This window comes from Triticum urartu, chromosome 6A, assembly GCF_056163025.1.
Source record: "Triticum urartu cultivar PI428250 chromosome 6A, HENAU_Tu73, whole genome shotgun sequence".
Lineage (NCBI taxonomy): Eukaryota > Viridiplantae > Streptophyta > Magnoliopsida > Poales > Poaceae > Triticum > Triticum urartu.
Window position 1 is genome coordinate 549,172,172 of NC_141878.1, and position 6,733 is coordinate 549,178,904.

Below are 6,733 nucleotides of genomic sequence, written 5' to 3' on the forward strand. Positions count from 1 at the left end.
GTAAAATTCCCACTAGTTTATGAAAGTGAAAACATAGGAGACTCTCTATCGTGAAGATCATGGTGCTACTTTGAAGCACAAGTGTGGAAAAAGGATAGTAACATTGCCCCTTCTCTCTTTTTCTCTCATTTTTTATTTGGGCCTTTTTTTCTTTTGGCCTCTTTTCTCTTCTTTTTTTCATCCGGAGTCTCATCCCGACTTGTGGGGAAATCATAGTCTCCACCACCCTTTCCTCACTGGGACAATGCTATAATAATGATGATCATCACACTTCTTTTTACTTACAACTCAAGAATTACAACTCAATACTTAGATCAAAATATGACTCTATGTGAATGCCTCCGGCGGTGTACTGGGATATGCAATGAATCAAGAGTGACATGTATGAAAAAATTATGAACTGTGGCTTTGCCACAAATACGATGTCAACTACATGATCATGCATGGCAATATGACAATGATGAAGCGTGTCATAACAACGGAACGGTGGAAAGTTTCATGGCAATATATCTTAGAATGGCTATGGAAATGCCATAATTGGTAGGTATGGTGGCTGTTTTGAGGAAGGTATATGGTGGGTTTATGGTACCGGCGAAAGTTGCGCGGTACTAGAGAGGCTAGCAATGGTGGAAGGGTGAGGGTGCGTATAATCCATGGACTCAACATTAGTCATAAAGAACTCACATACTTATTACAAAAATCTATTAGTTATCGAAACAAAGTACTACGCGCATGCTCCTAGGGAGATAGATTGGTAGGAAAAGACCATCGCTCGTCCCCGACCGCCACTCTTAAGGAAGGCAATCAAGAAATAAATTATGCTCCGACTTCATCACATAACAGTTCACCATACATGCATGCTACGGGAATCACAAACTTCAACACAAGTATTTCTCAAATTCACAACTACTCAACTAGCATGACTCTAATATCACCATCTCCATATCTCAAAACAATCATCAAGTATCAAACTTCTCTTAGTATTCAATGCACTTATATGAAAGTTTTTATAATGCCTAAAAGCAAATTGCCATGTTGTTCTAAAGGACTCTCAAAATAATGTAAGTGAAGCATGGGAGATCAATTATTTCTATAAAATAAAACCACCGCCGTGATCTAAAAGATATGAGTGAAGACTAGAGCAAAAACTATATAGCTCAAAAGATATAAGTGAAGCACATAGAGTATTCTAATAAATTCCAATTCATGTGTGTCTATCTCAAAAGGTGTGTAAAGAAAGGATGATTGTGGTAAACTAAAATGCAAATACTCAAATCATACAAGACGCTCCAAGCAAAACACATATCATGTGGCGAATAAAAATATAGCTCCAAGTAAAGTTACCGATGAACGAAGAAAAAAGAGGGGATGCCTTCCGGGGCATCCCCAAGATTAGGCTTTTTGTTGTCCTTGGATTTACCTTGGGGTGCCATGGGCATACCCAAGATTAGGCTCTTGCCACTCCTTGTTCCATAATCCATCAAATCTTTACCCAGAACTTGAAAACTTCACAACACAAAACTTAAAAGAAAATCTTGTGAGCTCTGTTAGCGAAAGAAAACAAAACACCACTTCAAGGTACTGTAATGAACTCATTATTTATTTATATTGGTGTTAAACCTACTTTATTCCAACTTATCTATGGTTTATAAACTCTTTTACTAGCCATAGATGCATCAAAATAAGCAAACAACACATGAAAAACAGAATCTGTCAAAAACAGAACAGTCTGTAGTAATCTGTAACTAACGCAAACTTATGGAACCCCAAAAATTCTAAAATAAATTTCTGGACGTGAGTAATTTATCTATTAATCATCTGAAAAAATAATTAACTAAATAGCACTCTCTAATAAAAAATGGCAGCAATTCTCGTGAGCGCTAAAGTTTCTGTTTTTTACAGCAAAATCAAAAAGACTTTCCCCAAGTCTTCCCAACGGATCTACTTGGCACAAACACTAATTAAACACAAAAAACACAACCAAAACATATGATAGATAAATTATTTATTACTAAACAGGAGCAAAAAGCAAGGAATAAAAATAAAATTGGGTTGCCTCCCAACAAGCGCTATCGTTTAACGCCCCTAGTGCTACCTCTTGAGCACTGTGTTGTATTTCGTTGAAGAGGAAAGGATGATGCAACAAAGTAGCGTAAGTATTTCCCTTAGTTTTTGAGAACCAAGGTATCAATCCAGTAGGAGGCTGCACGTGAGTCCCTTGCACCTGCACAAAACAAATAACTCCTCACAACCAACGCGATAAGGTGTTGTCAATCCCTTCAGGGTCACTTACGAGAGTGAGATCTGATAGATATGATAAGATAATATTTTTGGTATTTTTGTGATAAAGATGCAAAGTAAAATAAAAGAAAAGGAAATAACTAAGTATTGGAAGATTAATATGATGAAGATAGACCCGGGGGCCATAGGTTTCACTAGTGGCTTCTCTCAAGAGCATAAGTATTTTACGGTGGGTGAACAAATTACTGTTGAGCAATTGACAAAATTGAGCATAGTTATGAGAATATCTAGGTATGATCATGTATATAGGCATCACGTCCGAGACAAGTAGACCGACTCCTGCCTGCATCATCTACTATTACTCCACTCATCGACCGCTATCTAGCATGCATCTAGAGTATTAAGTTCATGAAAACAGAGTAACGCCTTAAGCAAGATGACATGATGTAGAGGGATAAATTCATGCAATATGATAAAAACCCCATCTTGTTATCCTCGATGGCAACAATACAATACGTGCCTTGCTGCCCCTACTGTCACTGGGAAAGGACACCGCAAGATTGAACCCAAAGCTAAGCACTTCTCCCATTGCAAGAAAGATCAATCTAGTAGGCCAAACCAAACTGATAATTCGAAGAGACTTGCAAAGGTAACCAATCATACATAAAAGAATACAGAGAAGATTCAAATATTGTTCATAGATAATCTTGATCATAAACCCACAATTCATCGGTCTCAACAAACACACCGCAAAAAGAAGATTACATCGAATAGATCTCCACAAGAGAGGGGGAGAACTTTGTATTGAGATCCAAAAAGAGAGAAGAAGCCATCTAGCTAATAACTATGGACCCGAAGGTCTCACGTAAACTAATCACACTTCATCGGAGATGCTATGGTGTTGATATAGAAGCCCTCCGTGATGGGTGCCCCCTCCGGCGGAGCTCCGAAACAGGCCCCAAGATGGGATCTCGTGGATACAGAAGGTTGCGGCGGTGGAATTAGGTTTTTGGGTCCATATCTGATCATTTGGGGTACGTAGGTATATATAGGAGGAAGAAGTACGTCGGTGGAGCAACAGGGGGCCCACGAGGGTGGAGGGCGCGCCTGGGGGGGTAGGGGGTAGGCGCGCCCCCCTACCTCATGGCCTCCTTGTTGGTTGCTTGACGTAGGGTCCAAGTCTCCTGGATCATGTTCGGTGAGAAAATCACGTTTCCGAAGGTTTCATTCCGTTTGGACTCCGTTTGATATTCCTTTTCTTCGAAACCCTAAAATAGGCAAAAAAACAGCAATTCTGGGCTGGGCCTCCGGTTAATAGGTTAGTCCCAAAAATAATATAAAAGTGGATAATAAAGCCCAATAATATCCAAAACAGTAGATAATATAACATGGAGCAATCAAAAATTATAGATACGTTGGAGACGTATCAAGCATCCCAAGCTTAATTCATGCTCGTCCTCGAGTAGATAAATAATAAAAACAGACTTTTTGATGTGGAATGCTACTTGGCATAATTTTAATGTAATTCTTCTTAATTGTGGTATGAATATTCAGATCCGAAAGATTCAAGATAAAAGTTTAATATTGACATAAAAATAATAATACTTCAAGCATACTAACTAAGCAATTATGTCTTCTCAAAATAACATGGACAAAGAAAGTTATCCCTACAAAATCATATAGTCTGGCTATGCTCTATCTTCACCACACAAAGTATTTAAATCATGCACAACCCCAATGACAAGCCAAGCAATTGTTTCATACTTTTGACATTCTCAAAACTTTTTCGATCTTCACGCAATACATGAGCGTGAGCCATGAATATAGCATTATAGGTGGAATAGAATGGTGGTTGTGGAGAAGACAAAAAGGGAGAAGATAGTCTCACATCAACTAGGCGTATCAACGGGCTATGGAGATGCCCATCAATAGATATCAATGTGAGTGAGTAGGGATTGCCATGCAACGGATGCACTAGAGCTATAAGTATATGAAAGCTCAAAAAGAAACTAAGTGGGTGTGCATCCAACTTGCTTGCTCATGAAGACCTAGGGCATTTTGAGGAAGCCCATCATTGGAATATACAAGCCAAGTTCTATAATGAAAAATTCCCACTAGTATATGAAAGTGACGAAATGAGAGACTCTCTATCATGAATATCATGGTGCTATTTTGGAGCACAAGTGTGGTAAAGGATAGTAACATTGTCCCTTCTCTCTTTTTCTCTCATTTTTTTATTTGGGCCTTTTCTCTTTTTTTATGGCCTCTTTTCTTTTTCGTCCGGAGTCTCATCCCGACTTGTGGGGGAATCATAGTCTCCATCATCCTTTCCTCACTGGGACAATGCTCTAATAATGATGATCATAACACTTTTATTTTCTTACAACTCAACAATTACAACTCGATACTTAGAACAAAATATGACTCTATATGAATGCCTCCGACAGTGTACCGGGATATGCAATGAATCAAGAGTGACATGTATGAAAGAATTATGAATGGTGGCTCTGCCACAAATACGATGTCAACTACATGATCATGCTAAGCAATATGACAATGATGGAGTGTGTCATAATAAACGGAACGGTGGAAAGTTGCATGGCAATATATCTCGGAATGGCTATGGAAATGCCATAATAGGTAGGTATGGTGGCTGTTTTGAGGAAGGTATATGGTGGGTGTATGATACCGGCGAAAGGTGCGCGGTATTAGAGAGGTTAGCAATGGTGGAAGGAAGAAAAGTGCGTATAATCCATGGACTCAACATTAGTCATAAAGAACTCATATACTTATTGCAAAAATCTACAAGTTATCAAAGCAAAGTATTACGCGCATGCTCCTAGGGGGATAGATTGGTAGGAAAAGACCATCGCTCGTCCCCGACCGCCACTCATAAGGAAGACAATCAAAAAAATAAATCATGCTCCGACTTCATCACATAATGGTTCACCATACGTGCATGCTACGGGAATCACAAACTTTAACACAAGTATTTCTCAAATTCACAACTACTCAACTAGCACAACTTTAATATCACCATATTCATATCTCAAAACAATTATCAAGCATCAAACTTCTCATAGTATTCAACACACTCATAAGAGAATTTTACTATTCTTGAATACCAAGCATATTAGGATTATTTAAGAAAATTACCATGCTATTTAAGACTCTCAAAATAATCTAAGTGAAGCATGAGAGATCAATAGCTTCTATAAAACAATTCCACCACCGTGCTCTAAAAAATATAAGTGAAGTACTAGAGCAAAACTATATAACTCAAATGATATAAGCGAAGCACATAGAGTATTCTAACAAATTCCAAACCATGTATGGCTCTCTCAAAAGGTGTGTACAGCAAGGATGATTATGATAAACTAACAAATAAAGACTCAAATAATACAAGACGCTCCAAGCAAAACACATATCATGTGGTGAATAAAAATATAGTTCCAAGTAAAGTTACCGATAGAAGTAGACGAAAGAGGGGATGCCTTCCAGGGCATCCCCAAGCTTTGGCTTTTAGGTGTCCTTAGATTATCTTGGGGGTGCGATGGGCATCCCCAAGCTTAGGCTCTTGCCACTCCTTGTTCCATAATCCATCAAATCTTTACCCAAAACTTGAAAACTTCACAACACAAAACTTAAAGTAGAAAATCTCGTGAGCTCCATTAGCGAAAGAAAACAAAAGACCACTTCAAGGTACTTGATAACCCACAAGTATAGGGGATCGCAACAGCTTTCGAGGGTAGAGTATTCAACGCAAATTTATTGATTCGACACAAGGGGAGCCAAAGAATATTCTCAAGTATTAGCAGCTGGGTTGTCAATTCACCACACCTGGAAACTTAGTATCTGCAGCGAAGTGTTTAGTAGCAAAGTAATATGATAGTGGTGGTAGCGGCAACAAAAGTAAAGACGACAAAAGTAATGTTTTTGGTATTTTGTAGTGATTGTAACAGTAGCAGCGGGAAAGTAAATAAGCGTAAACCAGTATATGGAAAACTCGTAGGCACCGGATCAGTGATGGATAATTATGCCGGATGCGGTTCATCATGTAACAGTCATAACATAGGGTGATACAGAACTAGCTCCAATTCATCAATGTAATGTAGGCATGTATTCCGTATATAGTCATACATGCTTATGGAAAAGAACTTGCATGACATCTTTTGTCCTACCCTCCCATGGCAGCAGGGTCCTATTGGAAACTAAGGAATATTAAGGCCTCCTTTTAATAGAGAATCGGAACAAAGCATTAGCACATAGTGAATACATGAACTCCTCAAACTATGGTCATCACCGGGAGTGGTCCCGATTATTGTCACTTCGGGGTTGCTGGATCATAACACATAGTAGGTGACTATAGACTTGCAAGATAGGATCAAGAACTCACATATATTCATGAAAACATAATAGGTTCAGATATGAAATCATGGCACTCGGGCCCTAGTGACAAGCATTAAGCATAGCAAAGTCATAGCAACATCAA